General features: G+C 50.8%; 15 non-coding genes across 15 annotated transcripts; all 15 read right to left on the reverse strand.

Annotated features, from left to right (window-relative positions):
• Positions 1-675: 675 nt before the first annotated feature.
• LOC126273472 (5S ribosomal RNA) lies at positions 676-794 on the reverse strand. Its single transcript, XR_007549326.1, has one exon. It is a non-coding gene; the product is annotated as a 5S ribosomal RNA (ribosomal RNA).
• Positions 795-1874: 1080 nt separating this feature from the next.
• LOC126274616 (5S ribosomal RNA) lies at positions 1875-1993 on the reverse strand. The gene has a single exon (XR_007550180.1). It is a non-coding gene; the product is annotated as a 5S ribosomal RNA (ribosomal RNA).
• A 1080-nt stretch (positions 1994-3073) lies between these two features.
• On the reverse strand, positions 3074-3192 carry LOC126274281 (5S ribosomal RNA). The gene has a single exon (XR_007550107.1). It is a non-coding gene; the product is annotated as a 5S ribosomal RNA (ribosomal RNA).
• A 1080-nt stretch (positions 3193-4272) lies between these two features.
• Positions 4273-4391, reverse strand: LOC126274206 (5S ribosomal RNA). Its single transcript, XR_007550033.1, has one exon. It is a non-coding gene; the product is annotated as a 5S ribosomal RNA (ribosomal RNA).
• Positions 4392-5471: 1080 nt separating this feature from the next.
• On the reverse strand, positions 5472-5590 carry LOC126274007 (5S ribosomal RNA). The gene has a single exon (XR_007549839.1). It is a non-coding gene; the product is annotated as a 5S ribosomal RNA (ribosomal RNA).
• A 1070-nt stretch (positions 5591-6660) lies between these two features.
• Positions 6661-6779, reverse strand: LOC126274008 (5S ribosomal RNA). The gene has a single exon (XR_007549840.1). It is a non-coding gene; the product is annotated as a 5S ribosomal RNA (ribosomal RNA).
• Positions 6780-7849: 1070 nt separating this feature from the next.
• On the reverse strand, positions 7850-7968 carry LOC126274009 (5S ribosomal RNA). The gene has a single exon (XR_007549841.1). It is a non-coding gene; the product is annotated as a 5S ribosomal RNA (ribosomal RNA).
• A 1070-nt stretch (positions 7969-9038) lies between these two features.
• Positions 9039-9157, reverse strand: LOC126274011 (5S ribosomal RNA). The gene has a single exon (XR_007549842.1). It is a non-coding gene; the product is annotated as a 5S ribosomal RNA (ribosomal RNA).
• A 1070-nt stretch (positions 9158-10227) lies between these two features.
• LOC126274012 (5S ribosomal RNA) lies at positions 10228-10346 on the reverse strand. The gene has a single exon (XR_007549843.1). It is a non-coding gene; the product is annotated as a 5S ribosomal RNA (ribosomal RNA).
• Positions 10347-11416: 1070 nt separating this feature from the next.
• Positions 11417-11535, reverse strand: LOC126274013 (5S ribosomal RNA). Its single transcript, XR_007549844.1, has one exon. It is a non-coding gene; the product is annotated as a 5S ribosomal RNA (ribosomal RNA).
• Positions 11536-12605: 1070 nt separating this feature from the next.
• On the reverse strand, positions 12606-12724 carry LOC126274014 (5S ribosomal RNA). The gene has a single exon (XR_007549845.1). It is a non-coding gene; the product is annotated as a 5S ribosomal RNA (ribosomal RNA).
• A 1078-nt stretch (positions 12725-13802) lies between these two features.
• LOC126274015 (5S ribosomal RNA) lies at positions 13803-13921 on the reverse strand. Its single transcript, XR_007549846.1, has one exon. It is a non-coding gene; the product is annotated as a 5S ribosomal RNA (ribosomal RNA).
• A 1080-nt stretch (positions 13922-15001) lies between these two features.
• Positions 15002-15120, reverse strand: LOC126274148 (5S ribosomal RNA). Its single transcript, XR_007549975.1, has one exon. It is a non-coding gene; the product is annotated as a 5S ribosomal RNA (ribosomal RNA).
• Positions 15121-16200: 1080 nt separating this feature from the next.
• LOC126274016 (5S ribosomal RNA) lies at positions 16201-16319 on the reverse strand. Its single transcript, XR_007549847.1, has one exon. It is a non-coding gene; the product is annotated as a 5S ribosomal RNA (ribosomal RNA).
• Positions 16320-17397: 1078 nt separating this feature from the next.
• On the reverse strand, positions 17398-17516 carry LOC126274017 (5S ribosomal RNA). The gene has a single exon (XR_007549848.1). It is a non-coding gene; the product is annotated as a 5S ribosomal RNA (ribosomal RNA).
• Positions 17517-17769: the final 253 nt, after the last annotated feature.

Genomic DNA, 17769 nt, shown 5'->3' on the forward strand with positions numbered 1-17769 from the left:
GACCGGCGTGTGCGAGGCGCCGTGTGCGGCCGTTCGGAGCTACTAGAGCAGCTCTCTGCCGTGCCATGGAAAGGTGCGAAAACACGGACACAAGACACAGGCGGTTCGACAAAGCATCCATCTCTTCTAGCGGCGAAAGATAAATTTTTGTTTACAAATATGCAATTGTGCACTGCTACAAAACTATAAGCCCTGGCGTAATTCAGAACAGTCCTGTCGTGTCATACTCTTGTTATTTCTAGAGACACTTTGTCTGTCTTCATTTTTTGGCTACCCCTGCCAGCCCTATTTTCCAGAGTTCCCTGGCGGTCACCGATCCGAATACTAACGTTGTTGCTTATCGTCGGTGATAGTACCAGAACAGTTGATTTTCTGTTTTTTTAGTTTTTTATTTAATTATTTAGTTTTTGGAATTTTGCGCTCCTACAAAACAGTAGGCTCTGACGCATTTCAAGTGCGCATCTGTCGATTCGCAGTGTTTCGTTACTTTCAAGGAGTTCCTACCACCCTTCCTTGGCGCATTCTTGCTCAAACTGAGTTCATTACTGTAATTTCGCATCTTACGTTTAATACAGTATTTTAAAATGCGTGTGGGTGCATCTTTGTCGCACCTGAGAGTTAGTATGAAAAGAGGGCTGCCAGGTGTAGTGACATGAAATTTAAAAGAAGAGAGAGAGCCAACAGCACCCGGTGTTCCCAGGCGGTCACCCATCCAAGTACTAACCCGGCCCAATGTTGCTTAACTTCGGTGATCGGACGAGAACCGGTGTATTCAACATGGTATGGCCGTTGGCGTCCTTATACTGTAGCCGCACGGCAGAAGAATGCTTCGCCTCTCCTCCCAACACACGCACTCGCCATTTTCGGTGGCACATTTGACGCAAAGCACGTCCTTCCACCTCGACACTCGCGGGAGACGCACCATGTTATTGTTATCCAGCGCAGGTCTTGCGCGCGGCCGGCCGGCGGGTGGACAGCGCTGGGTGTGGCAGTGTCCTGCTGGACCGAGGGAAGCGCTCTCACCTGCCTGACACGCGTCGCGCTTCCAGATATTTGCGTAATTCGCATGGTGCATTCTCGGCTGTCCCCTTCCGTCCCGACTTGTCCCGACTTGTCCCTACTGCCGCTCGCTGCCGCTCGGGTCGTGGTCCATATGACAGCACAAGCACGAGAAACAACTGCGAGACTGGCGCCGGACTGACCGGCGTGTGCGAGGCGCCGTGTGCGGCCGTTCGGAGCTACTAGAGCAGCTCTGTGCCGTGCCATGGAAAGGTGCGAAAACACGGACACAAGACACAGGCGGTTCGACAAAGCATCCATCTCTTCTAGCGGCGAAAGATAAATTTTTGTTTACAAATATGCAATTGTGCACTGCTACAAAACTATAAGCCCTGGCGTAATTCAGAACAGTCCTGTCGTGTCATACTCTTGTTATTTCTAGAGACACTTTGTCTGTCTTCATTTTTTGGCTACCCCTGCCAGCCCTATTTTCCAGAGTTCCCTGGCGGTCACCGATCCGAATACTAACGTTGTTGCTTATCGTCGGTGATAGTACCAGAACAGTTGATTTTCTGTTTTTTTAGTTTTTTATTTAATTATTTAGTTTTTGGAATTTTGCGCTCCTACAAAACAGTAGGCTCTGACGCATTTCAAGTGCGCATCTGTCGATTCGCAGTGTTTCGTTACTTTCAAGGAGTTCCTACCACCCTTCCTTGGCGCATTCTTGCTCAAACTGAGTTCATTACTGTAATTTCGCATCTTACGTTTAATACAGTATTTTAAAATGCGTGTGGGTGCATCTTTGTCGCACCTGAGAGTTAGTATGAAAAGAGGGCTGCCAGGTGTAGTGACATGAAATTTAAAAGAAGAGAGAGAGCCAACAGCACCCGGTGTTCCCAGGCGGTCACCCATCCAAGTACTAACCCGGCCCAATGTTGCTTAACTTCGGTGATCGGACGAGAACCGGTGTATTCAACATGGTATGGCCGTTGGCGTCCTTATACTGTAGCCGCACGGCAGAAGAATGCTTCGCCTCTCCTCCCAACACACGCACTCGCCATTTTCGGTGGCACATTTGACGCAAAGCACGTCCTTCCACCTCGACACTCGCGGGAGACGCACCATGTTATTGTTATCCAGCGCAGGTCTTGCGCGCGGCCGGCCGGCGGGTGGACAGCGCTGGGTGTGGCAGTGTCCTGCTGGACCGAGGGAAGCGCTCTCACCTGCCTGACACGCGTCGCGCTTCCAGATATTTGCGTAATTCGCATGGTGCATTCTCGGCTGTCCCCTTCCGTCCCGACTTGTCCCGACTTGTCCCTACTGCCGCTCGCTGCCGCTCGGGTCGTGGTCCATATGACAGCACAAGCACGAGAAACAACTGCGAGACTGGCGCCGGACTGACCGGCGTGTGCGAGGCGCCGTGTGCGGCCGTTCGGAGCTACTAGAGCAGCTCTGTGCCGTGCCATGGAAAGGTGCGAAAACACGGACACAAGACACAGGCGGTTCGACAAAGCATCCATCTCTTCTAGCGGCGAAAGATAAATTTTTGTTTACAAATATGCAATTGTGCACTGCTACAAAACTATAAGCCCTGACGTAATTCAGAACAGTCCTGTCGTGTCATACTCTTGTTATTTCTAGAGACACTTTGTCTGTCTTCATTTTTTGGCTACCCCTGCCAGCCCTATTTTCCAGAGTTCCCTGGCGGTCACCGATCCGAATACTAACGTTGTTGCTTATCGTCGGTGATCGTACCAGAACAGTTGATTTTCTGTTTTTTTAGTTTTTTATTTAATTGTTTAGTTTTTGGAATTTTGCGCTCCTACAAAACAGTAGGCTCTGACGCATTTCAAGTGCGCATCTGTCGATTCGCAGTGTTTCGTTACTTTCAAGGAGTTCCTACCACCCTTCCTTGGCGCATTCTTGCTCAAACTGAGTTCATTTCTGTAATTTCGCATCTTACGTTTAATACAGTGTTTTAAAATGCGTGTGGGTGCATCTTTGTCGCACCTGAGAGTTAGTATGAAAAGAGGGCTGCCAGGTGTAGTGACATGAAATTTAAAAGAAGAGAGAGAGCGAACAGCACCCAGTGTTCCCAGGCGGTCACCCATCCAAGTACTAACCGGGCCCGATGATGCTTAACTTCGGTGATCGGACGAGAACCGGTGTATTCAACATGGTATGGCCGTTGGCGTCCTTGTACTGTAGCCGCACGGCAGAAGAATGCTTCGCCTCTCCTCCCAATACACGCAATCGCCATTTTCGGTGGCACATTTGACGCAAAGCACGTCCTTCCACCTCGACACTCGCGGGAGACGCACCTTGTTATTGTTATCCAGCGCAGGTCTTGCGCGCGGCCGGGCGGCGGTTGGACTGCGCTGGGTGTGGCAGTGTCCTGCTGGACCGAGGGAAGCGTTCTCACCTGCCTGACACGCGTCGCGCTTCCAGATATTTGCGTAATTCGTATGGTGCATTCTCGGCTGTCCCCTTCCGTCCCGACTTGTCCCGACTTTGCTCGACTGCCGCTCGCTGCCGCTCGGGTCGTGGTCCATATGACAGCACAAGCACGAGAAACAACTGCGAGACTGGCGCCGGACTGACCGGCGTGTGCGAGGCGCCGTGTGCGGCCGTTCGGAGCTACTAGAGCAGCTCTGTGCCGTGCCATGGAAAGGTGCGAAAACACGGACACAAGACACAGGCGGTTCGACAAAGCATCCATCTCTTCTAGCGGCGAAAGATAAATTTTTGTTTACAAATATGCAATTGTGCACTGCTACAAAACTATAAGCCCTGGCGTAATTCAAAACAGTCCTGTCGTGTCATACTCTTGTTATTTCTAGAGACACTTTGTCTGTCTTCATTTTTTGGCTACCCCTGCCAGCCCTATTTTCCAGAGTTCCCTGGCGGTCACCGATCCGAATACTAACGTTGTTGCTTATCGTCGGTGATAGTACCAGAACAGTTGATTTTCTGTTTTTTTAGTTTTTTATTTAATTATTTAGTTTTTGGAATTTTGCGCTCCTACAAAACAGTAGGCTCTGACGCATTTCAAGTGCGCATCTGTCGATTCGCAGTGTTTCGTTACTTTCAAGGAGTTCCTACCACCCTTCCTTGGCGCATTCTTGCTCAAACTGAGTTCATTACTGTAATTTCGCATCTTACGTTTAATACAGTATTTTAAAATGCGTGTGGGTGCATCTTTGTCGCACCTGAGAGTTAGTATGAAAAGAGGGCTGCCAGGTGTAGTGACATGAAATTTAAAAGAAGAGAGAGAGCCAACTGCACCCGGTGTTCCCAGGCGGTCACCCATCCAAGTACTAACCGGGCCCGATGATGCTTAACTTCGGTGATCGGACGAGAACCGGTGTATTCAACATGGTATGGCCGTTGGCGTCCTTGTACTGTAGCCGCACGGCAGAAGAATGCTTCGCCTCTCCTCCCAACACACGCAATCGCCATTTTCGGTGGCACATTTGACGCAAAGCACGTCCTTCCACCTCGACACTCGCGGGAGACGCACCTTGTTATTGTTATCCAGCGCAGGTCTTGCGCGCGGCCGGGCGGCGGGTGGACTGCGCTGGGTGTGGCAGTGTCCTGCTGGACCGAGGGAAGCGTTCTCACCTGTCTGACACGCGTCGCGCTTCCAGATATTTGCGTAATTCGTGTGGTGCATTCTCGGCTGTCCCCTTCCGTCCCGACTTGTCCCGACTTTGCTCGACTGCCGCTCGCTGCCGCTCGGGTCGTGGTCCATATGACAGCACAAGCACGAGAAACAACTGCGAGACTGGCGCCGGACTGACCGGCGTGTGCGAGGCGCCGTGTGCGGCCGTTCGGAGCTACTAGAGCAGCTCTGTGCCGTGCCATGGAAAGGTGCGAAAACACGGACACAAGACACAGGCGGTTCGACAAAGCATCCATCTCTTCTAGCGGCGAAAGATAAATTTTTGTTTACAAATATGCAATTGTGCACTGCTACAAAACTATAAGCCCTGACGTAATTCAGAACAGTCCTGTCGTGTTATACTCTTGTTATTTCTAGAGACACTTTGTCTGTCTTCATTTTTTGGCTACCCCTGCCAGCCCTATTTTCCAGAGTTCCCTGGCGGTCACCGATCCGAATACTAACGTTGTTGCTTATCGTCGGTGATCGTACCAGAACAGTTGATTTTCTGTTTTTTTAGTTTTTTATTTAATTATTTAGTTTTTGGAATTTTGCGCTCCTACAAAACAGTAGGCTCTGACGCATTTCAAGTGCGCATCTGTCGATTCGCAGTGTTTCGTTACTTTCAAGGAGTTCCTACCACCCTTCCTTGGCGCATTCTTGCTCAAACTGAGTTCATTACTGTAATTTCGCATCTTACGTTTAATACAGTATTTTAAAATGCGTGTGGGTGCATCTTTGTCGCACCTGAGAGTTAGTATGAAAAGAGGGCTGCCAGGTGTAGTGACATGAAATTTAAAAGAAGAGAGAGAGCCAACAGCACCCGGTGTTCCCAGGCGGTCACCCATCCAAGTACTAACCGGGCCCGATGATGCTTAACTTCGGTGATCGGACGAGAACCGGTGTATTCAACATGGTATGGCCGTTGGCGTCCTTGTACTGTAGCCGCACGGCAGAAGAATGCTTCGCCTCTCCTCCCAATACACGCAATCGCCATTTTCGGTGGCACATTTGACGCAAAGCACGTCCTTCCACCTCGACACTCGCGGGAGACGCACCTTGTTATTGTTATCCAGCGCAGGTCTTGCGCGCGGCCGGGCGGCGGGTGGACTGCGCTGGGTGTGGCAGTGTCCTGCTGGACCGAGGGAAGCGTTCTCACCTGCCTGACACGCGTCGCGCTTCCAGATATTTGCGTAATTCGCACAGTGCATTCTCGGCTGTCCCCTTCCGTCCCGACTTGGCCCGACTTTGCTCGACTGCCGCTCGGGTCGTGGTCCATATGACAGCACAAGCACGAGAAACAACTGCGAGACTGGCGCCGGACTGACCGGCGTGTGCGAGGCGCCGTGTGCGGCCGTTCGGAGCTACTAGAGCAGCTCTGTGCCGTGCCATGGAAAGGTGCGAAAACACGGACACAAGACACAGGCGGTTCGACAAAGCATCCATCTCTTCTAGCGGCGAAAGATAAATTTTTGTTTACAAATATGCAATTGTGCACTGCTACAAAACTATAAGCCCTGACGTAATTCAGAACAGTCCTGTCGTGTCATACTCTTGTTATTTCTAGAGACACTTTGTCTGTCTTCATTTTTTGGCTACCCCTGCCAGCCCTATTTTCCAGAGTTCCCTGGCGGTCACCGATCCGAATACTAACGTTGTTGCTTATCGTCGGTGATCGTACCAGAACAGTTGATTTTCTGTTTTTTTAGTTTTTTATTTAATTATTTAGTTTTTGGAATTTTGCGCTCCTACAAAACAGTAGGCTCTGACGCATTTCAAGTGCGCATCTGTCGATTCGCAGTGTTTCGTTACTTTCAAGGAGTTCCTACCACCCTTCCTTGGCGCATTCTTGCTCAAACTGAGTTCATTACTGTAATTTCGCATCTTACGTTTAATACAGTATTTTAAAATGCGTGTGGGTGCATCTTTGTCGCACCTGAGAGTTAGTATGAAAAGAGGGCTGCCAGGTGTAGTGACATGAAATTTAAAAGAAGAGAGAGAGCCAACAGCACCCGGTGTTCCCAGGCGGTCACCCATCCAAGTACTAACCGGGCCCGATGATGCTTAACTTCGGTGATCGGACGAGAACCGGTGTATTCAACATGGTATGGCCGTTGGCGTCCTTGTACTGTAGCCGCACGGCAGAAGAATGCTTCGCCTCTCCTCCCAATACACGCAATCGCCATTTTCGGTGGCACATTTGACGCAAAGCACGTCCTTCCACCTCGACACTCGCGGGAGACGCACCTTGTTATTGTTATCCAGCGCAGGTCTTGCGCGCGGCCGGGCGGCGGGTGGACTGCGCTGGGTGTGGCAGTGTCCTGCTGGACCGAGGGAAGCGTTCTCACCTGCCTGACACGCGTCGCGCTTCCAGATATTTGCGTAATTCGCACAGTGCATTCTCGGCTGTCCCCTTCCGTCCCGACTTGGCCCGACTTTGCTCGACTGCCGCTCGGGTCGTGGTCCATATGACAGCACAAGCACGAGAAACAACTGCGAGACTGGCGCCGGACTGACCGGCGTGTGCGAGGCGCCGTGTGCGGCCGTTCGGAGCTACTAGAGCAGCTCTGTGCCGTGCCATGGAAAGGTGCGAAAACATGGACACAAGACACAGGCGGTTCGACAAAGCATCCATCTCTTCTAGCGGCGAAAGATAAATTTTTGTTTACAAATATGCAATTGTGCACTGCTACAAAACTATAAGCCCTGACGTAATTCAGAACAGTCCTGTCGTGTCATACTCTTGTTATTTCTAGAGACACTTTGTCTGTCTTCATTTTTTGGCTACCCCTGCCAGCCCTATTTTCCAGAGTTCCCTGGCGGTCACCGATCCGAATACTAACGTTGTTGCTTATCGTTGGTGATCGTACCAGAACAGTTGATTTTCTGTTTTTTTAGTTTTTTATTTAATTATTTAGTTTTTGGAATTTTGCGCTCCTACAAAACAGTAGGCTCTGACGCATTTCAAGTGCGCATCTGTCGATTCGCAGTGTTTCGTTACTTTCAAGGAGTTCCTACCACCCTTCCTTGGCGCATTCTTGCTCAAACTGAGTTCATTACTGTAATTTCGCATCTTACGTTTAATACAGTATTTTAAAATGCGTGTGGGTGCATCTTTGTCGCACCTGAGAGTTAGTATGAAAAGAGGGCTGCCAGGTGTAGTGACATGAAATTTAAAAGAAGAGAGAGAGCCAACAGCACCCGGTGTTCCCAGGCGGTCACCCATCCAAGTACTAACCGGGCCCGATGATGCTTAACTTCGGTGATCGGACGAGAACCGGTGTATTCAACATGGTATGGCCGTTGGCGTCCTTGTACTGTAGCCGCACGGCAGAAGAATGCTTCGCCTCTCCTCCCAATACACGCAATCGCCATTTTCGGTGGCACATTTGACGCAAAGCACGTCCTTCCACCTCGACACTCGCGGGAGACGCACCTTGTTATTGTTATCCAGCGCAGGTCTTGCGCGCGGCCGGGCGGCGGGTGGACTGCGCTGGGTGTGGCAGTGTCCTGCTGGACCGAGGGAAGCGTTCTCACCTGCCTGACACGCGTCGCGCTTCCAGATATTTGCGTAATTCGCACAGTGCATTCTCGGCTGTCCCCTTCCGTCCCGACTTGGCCCGACTTTGCTCGACTGCCGCTCGGGTCGTGGTCCATATGACAGCACAAGCACGAGAAACAACTGCGAGACTGGCGCCGGACTGACCGGCGTGTGCGAGGCGCCGTGTGCGGCCGTTCGGAGCTACTAGAGCAGCTCTGTGCCGTGCCATGGAAAGGTGCGAAAACATGGACACAAGACACAGGCGGTTCGACAAAGCATCCATCTCTTCTAGCGGCGAAAGATAAATTTTTGTTTACAAATATGCAATTGTGCACTGCTACAAAACTATAAGCCCTGACGTAATTCAGAACAGTCCTGTCGTGTCATACTCTTGTTATTTCTAGAGACACTTTGTCTGTCTTCATTTTTTGGCTACCCCTGCCAGCCCTATTTTCCAGAGTTCCCTGGCGGTCACCGATCCGAATACTAACGTTGTTGCTTATCGTCGGTGATCGTACCAGAACAGTTGATTTTCTGTTTTTTTAGTTTTTTATTTAATTATTTAGTTTTTGGAATTTTGCGCTCCTACAAAACAGTAGGCTCTGACGCATTTCAAGTGCGCATCTGTCGATTCGCAGTGTTTCGTTACTTTCAAGGAGTTCCTACCACCCTTCCTTGGCGCATTCTTGCTCAAACTGAGTTCATTACTGTAATTTCGCATCTTACGTTTAATACAGTATTTTAAAATGCGTGTGGGTGCATCTTTGTCGCACCTGAGAGTTAGTATGAAAAGAGGGCTGCCAGGTGTAGTGACATGAAATTTAAAAGAAGAGAGAGAGCCAACAGCACCCGGTGTTCCCAGGCGGTCACCCATCCAAGTACTAACCGGGCCCGATGATGCTTAACTTCGGTGATCGGACGAGAACCGGTGTATTCAACATGGTATGGCCGTTGGCGTCCTTGTACTGTAGCCGCACGGCAGAAGAATGCTTCGCCTCTCCTCCCAATACACGCAATCGCCATTTTCGGTGGCACATTTGACGCAAAGCACGTCCTTCCACCTCGACACTCGCGGGAGACGCACCTTGTTATTGTTATCCAGCGCAGGTCTTGCGCGCGGCCGGGCGGCGGGTGGACTGCGCTGGGTGTGGCAGTGTCCTGCTGGACCGAGGGAAGCGTTCTCACCTGCCTGACACGCGTCGCATTTCCAGATATTTGCGTAATTCGCACAGTGCATTCTCGGCTGTCCCCTTCCGTCCCGACTTGGCCCGACTTTGCTCGACTGCCGCTCGGGTCGTGGTCCATATGACAGCACAAGCACGAGAAACAACTGCGAGACTGGCGCCGGACTGACCGGCGTGTGCGAGGCGCCGTGTGCGGCCGTTCGGAGCTACTAGAGCAGCTCTGTGCCGTGCCATGGAAAGGTGCGAAAACATGGACACAAGACACAGGCGGTTCGACAAAGCATCCATCTCTTCTAGCGGCGAAAGATAAATTTTTGTTTACAAATATGCAATTGTGCACTGCTACAAAACTATAAGCCCTGACGTAATTCAGAACAGTCCTGTCGTGTCATACTCTTGTTATTTCTAGAGACACTTTGTCTGTCTTCATTTTTTGGCTACCCCTGCCAGCCCTATTTTCCAGAGTTCCCTGGCGGTCACCGATCCGAATACTAACGTTGTTGCTTATCGTCGGTGATCGTACCAGAACAGTTGATTTTCTGTTTTTTTAGTTTTTTATTTAATTATTTAGTTTTTGGAATTTTGCGCTCCTACAAAACAGTAGGCTCTGACGCATTTCAAGTGCGCATCTGTCGATTCGCAGTGTTTCGTTACTTTCAAGGAGTTCCTACCACCCTTCCTTGGCGCATTCTTGCTCAAACTGAGTTCATTACTGTAATTTCGCATCTTACGTTTAATACAGTATTTTAAAATGCGTGTGGGTGCATCTTTGTCGCACCTGAGAGTTAGTATGAAAAGAGGGCTGCCAGGTGTAGTGACATGAAATTTAAAAGAAGAGAGAGAGCCAACAGCACCCGGTGTTCCCAGGCGGTCACCCATCCAAGTACTAACCGGGCCCGATGATGCTTAACTTCGGTGATCGGACGAGAACCGGTGTATTCAACATGGTATGGCCGTTGGCGTCCTTGTACTGTAGCCGCACGGCAGAAGAATGCTTCGCCTCTCCTCCCAACACACGCACTCGCCATTTTCGGTGGCACATTTGACGCAAAGCACGTCCTTCCACCTCGACACTCGCGGGAGACGCACCATGTTATTGTTATCCAGCGCAGGTCTTGCGCGCGGCCGGCCGGCGGGTGGACTGCGCTGGGTGTGGCAGTGTCCTGCTGGACCGAGGGAAGCGCTCTCACCTGCCTGACTCGCGTCGCGCTTCCAGATATTTGCGTAATTCGCATGGTGCATTCTCGGCTGTCCCCTTCCGTCCCGACTTGGCCCGACTTTGCTCGACTGCCGCTCGGGTCGTGGTCCATATGACAGCACAAGCACGAGAAACAACTGCGAGACTGGCGCCGGACTGACCGGCGTGTGCGAGGCGCCGTGTGCGGCCGTTCGGAGCTACTAGAGCAGCTCTGTGCCGTGCCATGGAAAGGTGCGAAAACACGGACACAAGACACAGGCGGTTCGACAAAGCATCCATCTCTTCTAGCGGCGAAAGATAAATTTTTGTTTACAAATATGCAATTGTGCACTGCTACAAAACTATAAGCCCTGACGTAATTCAGAACAGTCCTGTCGTGTCATACTCTTGTTATTTCTAGAGACACTTTGTCTGTCTTCATTTTTTGGCTACCCCTGCCAGCCCTATTTTCCAGAGTTCCCTGGCGGTCACCGATCCGAATACTAACGTTGTTGCTTATCGTCGGTGATCGTACCAGAACAGTTGATTTTCTGTTTTTTTAGTTTTTTATTTAATTATTTAGTTTTTGGAATTTTGCGCTCCTACAAAACAGTAGGCTCTGACGCATTTCAAGTGCGCATCTGTCGATTCGCAGTGTTTCGTTACTTTCAAGGAGTTCCTACCACCCTTCCTTGGCGCATTCTTGCTCAAACTGAGTTCATTACTGTAATTTCGCATCTTACGTTTAATACAGTATTTTAAAATGCGTGTGGGTGCATCTTTGTCGCACCTGAGAGTTAGTATGAAAAGAGGGCTGCCAGGTGTAGTGACATGAAATTTAAAAGAAGAGAGAGAGCCAACAGCACCCGGTGTTCCCAGGCGGTCACCCATCCAAGTACTAACCGGGCCCGATGATGCTTAACTTCGGTGATCGGACGAGAACCGGTGTATTCAACATGGTATGGCCGTTGGCGTCCTTGTACTGTAGCCGCACGGCAGAAGAATGCTTCGCCTCTCCTCCCAATACACGCAATCGCCATTTTCGGTGGCACATTTGACGCAAAGCACGTCCTTCCACCTCGACACTCGCGGGAGACGCACCTTGTTATTGTTATCCAGCGCAGGTCTTGCGCGCGGCCGGGCGGCGGGTGGACTGCGCTGGGTGTGGCAGTGTCCTGCTGGACCGAGGGAAGCGTTCTCACCTGCCTGACACGCGTCGCGCTTCCAGATATTTGCGTAATTCGCACAGTGCATTCTCGGCTGTCCCCTTCCGTCCCGACTTGGCCCGACTTTGCTCGACTGCCGCTCGGGTCGTGGTCCATATGACAGCACAAGCACGAGAAACAACTGCGAGACTGGCGCCGGACTGACCGGCGTGTGCGAGGCGCCGTGTGCGGCCGTTCGGAGCTACTAGAGCAGCTCTGTGCCGTGCCATGGAAAGGTGCGAAAACATGGACACAAGACACAGGCGGTTCGACAAAGCATCCATCTCTTCTAGCGGCGAAAGATAAATTTTTGTTTACAAATATGCAATTGTGCACTGCTACAAAACTATAAGCCCTGACGTAATTCAGAACAGTCCTGTCGTGTCATACTCTTGTTATTTCTAGAGACACTTTGTCTGTCTTCATTTTTTGGCTACCCCTGCCAGCCCTATTTTCCAGAGTTCCCTGGCGGTCACCGATCCGAATACTAACGTTGTTGCTTATCGTCGGTGATCGTACCAGAACAGTTGATTTTCTGTTTTTTTAGTTTTTTATTTAATTATTTAGTTTTTGGAATTTTGCGCTCCTACAAAACAGTAGGCTCTGACACATTTCAAGTGCGCATCTGTCGATTCGCAGTGTTTCGTTACTTTCAAGGAGTTCCTACCACCCTTCCTTGGCGCATTCTTGCTCAAACTGAGTTCATTACTGTAATTTCGCATCTTACGTTTAATACAGTATTTTAAAATGCGTGTGGGTGCATCTTTGTCGCACCTGAGAGTTAGTATGAAAAGAGGGCTGCCAGGTGTAGTGACATGAAATTTAAAAGAAGAGAGAGAGCCAACAGCACCCGGTGTTCCCAGGCGGTCACCCATCCAAGTACTAACCGGGCCCGATGATGCTTAACTTCGGTGATCGGACGAGAACCGGTGTATTCAACATGGTATGGCCGTTGGCGTCCTTGTACTGTAGCCGCACGGCAGAAGAATGCTTCGCCTCTCCTCCCAATACACGCAATCGCCATTTTCGGTGGCACATTTGACGCAAAGCACGTCCTTCCACCTCGACACTCGCGGGAGACGCACCTTGTTATTGTTATCCAGCGCAGGTCTCGCGCGGCCGGGCGGCGGGTGGACTGCGCTGGGTGTGGCAGTGTCCTGCTGGACCGAGGGAAGCGTTCTCACCTGCCTGACACGCGTCGCGCTTCCAGATATTTGCGTAATTCGCATGGTGCATTCTCGGCTGTCCCCTTCCGTGCCGACTTGTCCCGACTTTGCTCGACTGCCGCTCGCTGCCGCTCGGGTCGTGGTCCATATGACAGCACAAGCACGAGAAACAACTGCGAGACTGGCGCCGGACTGACCGGCGTGTGCGAGGCGCCGTGTGCGGCCGTTCGGAGCTACTAGAGCAGCTCTGTGCCGTGCCATGGAAAGGTGCGAAAACACGGACACAAGACACAGGCGGTTCGACAAAGCATCCATCTCTTCTAGCGGCGAAAGATAAATTTTTGTTTACAAATATGCAATTGTGCACTGCTACAAAACTATAAGCCCTGACGTAATTCAGAACAGTCCTGTCGTGTCATACTCTTGTTATTTCTAGAGACACTTTGTCTGTCTTCATTTTTTGGCTACCCCTGCCAGCCCTATTTTCCAGAGTTCCCTGGCGGTCACCGATCCGAATACTAACGTTGTTGCTTATCGTCGGTGATCGTACCAGAACAGTTGATTTTCTGTTTTTTTAGTTTTTTATTTAATTATTTAGTTTTTGGAATTTTGCGCTCCTACAAAACAGTAGGCTCTGACGCATTTCAAGTGCGCATCTGTCGATTCGCAGTGTTTCCTTACTTTCAAGGAGTTCCTACCACCCTTCCTTGGCGCATTCTTGCTCAAACTGAGTTCATTACTGTAATTTCGCATCTTACGTTTAATACAGTATTTTAAAATGCGTGTGGGTGCATCTTTGTCGCACCTGAGAGTTAGTATGAAAAGAGGGCTGCCAGGTGTAGTGACATGAAATTTAAAAGAAGAGAGAGAGCCAACAGCACCCGGTGTTCCCAGGCGGTCACCCATCCAAGTACTAACCGGGCCCGATGATGCTTAACTTCGGTGATCGGACGAGAACCGGTGTATTCAACATGGTATGGCCGTTGGCGTCCTTGTACTGTAGCCGCACGGCAGAAGAATGCTTCGCCTCTCCTCCCAATACACGCAATCGCCATTTTCGGTGGCACATTTGACGCAAAGCACGTCCTTCCACCTCGACACTCGCGGGAGACGCACCTTGTTATTGTTATCCAGCGCAGGTCTTGCGCGCGGCCGGGCGGCGGGTGGACTGCGCTGGGTGTGGCAGTGTCCTGCTGGACCGAGGGAAGCGTTCTCACCTGCCTGACACGCGTCGCGCTTCCAGATATTTGCGTAATTCGCACGGTGCATTCTCGGCTGTCCCCTTCCGTCCCGACTTGGCCCGACTTTGCTCGACTGCCGCTCGCTGCCGCTCGGGTCGTGGTCCATATGACAGCACAAGCACGAGAAACAACTGCGAGACTGGCGCCGGACTGACCGGCGTGTGCGAGGCGCCGTGTGCGGCCGTTCGGAGCTACTAGAGCAGCTCTGTGCCGTGCCATGGAAAGGTGCGAAAACACGGACACAAGACACAGGCGGTTCGACAAAGCATCCATCTCTTCTAGCGGCGAAAGATAAATTTTTGTTTACAAATATGCAATTGTGCACTGCTACAAAACTATAAGCCCTGACGTAATTCAGAACAGTCCTGTCGTGTCATACTCTTGTTATTTCTAGAGACACTTTGTCTGTCTTCATTTTTTGGCTACCCCTGCCAGCCCTATTTTCCAGAGTTCCCTGGCGGTCACCGATCCGAATACTAACGTTGTTGCTTATCGTCGGTGATCGTACCAGAACAGTTGATTTTCTGTTTTTTTAGTTTTTTATTTAATTATTTAGTTTTTGGAATTTTGCGCTCCTACAAAACAGTAGCCTCTGACGCATTTCAAGTGCGCATCTGTCGATTCGCAGTGTTTCGTTACTTTCAAGGAGTTCCTACCACCCTTCCTTGGCGCATTCTTGCTCAAACTGAGTTCATTACTGTAATTTCGCATCTTACGTTTAATACAGTATTTTAAAATGCGTGTGGGTGCATCTTTGTCGCACCTGAGAGTTAGTATGAAAAGAGGGCTGCCAGGTGTAGTGACATGAAATTTAAAAGAAGAGAGAGAGCCAACAGCACCCGGTGTTCCCAGGCGGTCACCCATCCAAGTACTAACCGGGCCCGATGATGCTTAACTTTGGTGATCGGACGAGAACCGGTGTATTCAACATGGTATGGCCGTTGGCGTCCTTGTACTGTAGCCGCACGGCAGAAGAATGCTTCGCCTCTCCTCCCAATACACGCAATCGCCATTTTCGGTGGCACATTTGACGCAAAGCACGTCCTTCCACCTCGACACTCGCGGGAGACGCACCTTGTTATTGTTATCCAGCGCAGGTCTTGCGCGCGGCCGGGCGGCGGGTGGACTGCGCTGGGTGTGGCAGTGTCCTGCTGGACCGAGGGAAGCGTTCTCACCTGCCTGACACGCGTCGCGCTTCCAGATATTTGCGTAATTCGCACGGTGCATTCTCGGCTGTCCCCTTCCGTCCCGACTTGGCCCGACTTTGCTCGACTGCCGCTCGCTGCCGCTCGGGTCGTGGTCCATATGACAGCACAAGCACGAGAAACAACTGCGAGACTGGCGCCGGACTGACCGGCGTGTGCGAGGCGCCGTGTGCGGCCGTTCGGAGCTACTAGAGCAGCTCTGTGCCGTGCCATGGAAAGGTGCGAAAACACGGACACAAGACACAGGCGGTTCGACAAAGCATCCATCTCTTCTAGCGGCGAAAGATAAATTTTTGTTTACAAATATGCAATTGTGCACTGCTACAAAACTATAAGCCCTGACGTAATTCAGAACAGTCCTGTCGTGTCATACTCTTGTTATTTCTAGAGACACTTTGTCTGTCTTCATTTTTTGGCTACCCCTGCCAGCCCTATTTTCCAGAGTTCCCTGGCGGTCACCGATCCGAATACTAACGTTGTTGCTTATCGTCGGTGATCGTACCAGAACAGTTGATTTTCTGTTTTTTTAGTTTTTTATTTAATTATTTAGTTTTTGGAATTTTGCGCTCCTACAAAACAGTAGCCTCTGACGCATTTCAAGTGCGCATCTGTCGATTCGCAGTGTTTCGTTACTTTCAAGGAGTTCCTACCACCCTTCCTTGGCGCATTCTTGCTCAAACTGAGTTCATTACTGTAATTTCGCATCTTACGTTTAATACAGTATTTTAAAATGCGTGTGGGTGCATCTTTGTCGCACCTGAGAGTTAGTATGAAAAGAGGGCTGCCAGGTGTAGTGACATGAAATTTAAAAGAAGAGAGAGAGCCAACAGCACCCGGTGTTCCCAGGCGGTCACCCATCCAAGTACTAACCGGGCCCGATGATGCTTAACTTCGGTGATCGGACGAGAACCGGTGTATTCAACATGGTATGGCCGTTGGCGTCCTTGTACTGTAGCCGCACGGCAGAAGAATGCTTCGCCTCTCCTCCCAATACACGCAATCGCCATTTTCGGTGGCACATTTGACGCAAAGCACGTCCTTCCACCTCGACACTCGCGGGAGACGCACCTTGTTATTGTTATCCAGCCCAGTTCTTGCGCGCGGCCGGGCGGCGGGTGGACTGCGCTGGGTGTGGCAGTGTCCTGCTGGACCGAGGGAAGCGTTCTCACCTGCCTGACACGCGTCGCGCTTCCAGATATTTGCGTAATTCGCACGGTGCATTCTCGGCTGTCCCCTTCCGTCCCGACTTGGCCCGACTTTGCTCGACTGCCGCTCGCTGCCGCTCGGGTCGTGGTCCATATGACAGCACAAGCACGAGAAACAACTGCGAGACTGGCGCCGGACTGACCGGCGTGTGCGAGGCGCCGTGTGCGGCCGTTCGGAGCTACTAGAGCAGCTCTATGCCGTGCCATGGAAAGGTGCGAAAACACGGACACAAGACACAGGCGGTTCGACAAAGCATCCATCTCTTCTAGCGGCGAAAGATAAATTTTTGTTTACAAATATGCAATTGTGCACTGCTACAAAACTATAAGCCCTGACGTAATTCAGAACAGTCCTGTCGTGTCATACTCTTGTTATTTCTAGTACACTTTGTCTGTCTTCATTTTTTGGCTACCCTGCCAGCCCTCTTTTCCAGATTTCCCAGGCGGTCACCGATCCGAATACTAGCGTTGTTGCTTATCGTCCGTGATCGTACCAGAACAGTTGATTTTCTGTTTTTTTAGTTTTTTATTTAATTATTTAGGTTTTGGAAGTTAGCGCTCCTACAAAACAGTAGGCTCTGACGCATTTCAAGTGCGCATCTGTCGATTCGCAGTGTTTCGTTACTTTCAAGGAGTTCCTACCACCCTTCCTTGGCGCATTCTTGCTCAAACTGAGTTCATTACTGTAATTTCGCATCTTACGTTTAATACAATATTTTAAAATGCGTGTGGGTGCATCTTTGTCGCACCTGAGAGTTAGTATGAAAAGAGGGCTGCCAGGTGTAGTGACATGAAATTTAAAAGAAGAGAGAGAGCCAACAGCACCCGGTGTTCCCAGGCGGTCACCCATCCAAGTACTAACCGGGCCCGATGATGCTTAACTTCGGTGATCGGACGAGAACCGGTGTATTCAACATGGTATGGCCGTTGGCGTCCTTGTACTGTAGCCGCACGGCAGAAGAATGCTTCGCCTCTCCTCCCAATACACGCAATCGCCATTTTCGGTGGCACATTTGACGCAAAGCACGTCCTTCCACCTCGACACTCGCGGGAGACGCACCTTGTTATTGTTATCCAGCGCAGGTCTTGCGCGCGGCCGGGCGGCGGGTGGACTGCGCTGGGTGTGGCAGTGTCCTGCTGGACCGAGGGAAGCGTTCTCACCTGCCTGACACGCGTCGCGCTTCC

This window comes from Schistocerca gregaria, chromosome 5, assembly GCF_023897955.1.
Source record: "Schistocerca gregaria isolate iqSchGreg1 chromosome 5, iqSchGreg1.2, whole genome shotgun sequence".
Classification (NCBI taxonomy): domain Eukaryota; kingdom Metazoa; phylum Arthropoda; class Insecta; order Orthoptera; family Acrididae; genus Schistocerca; species Schistocerca gregaria.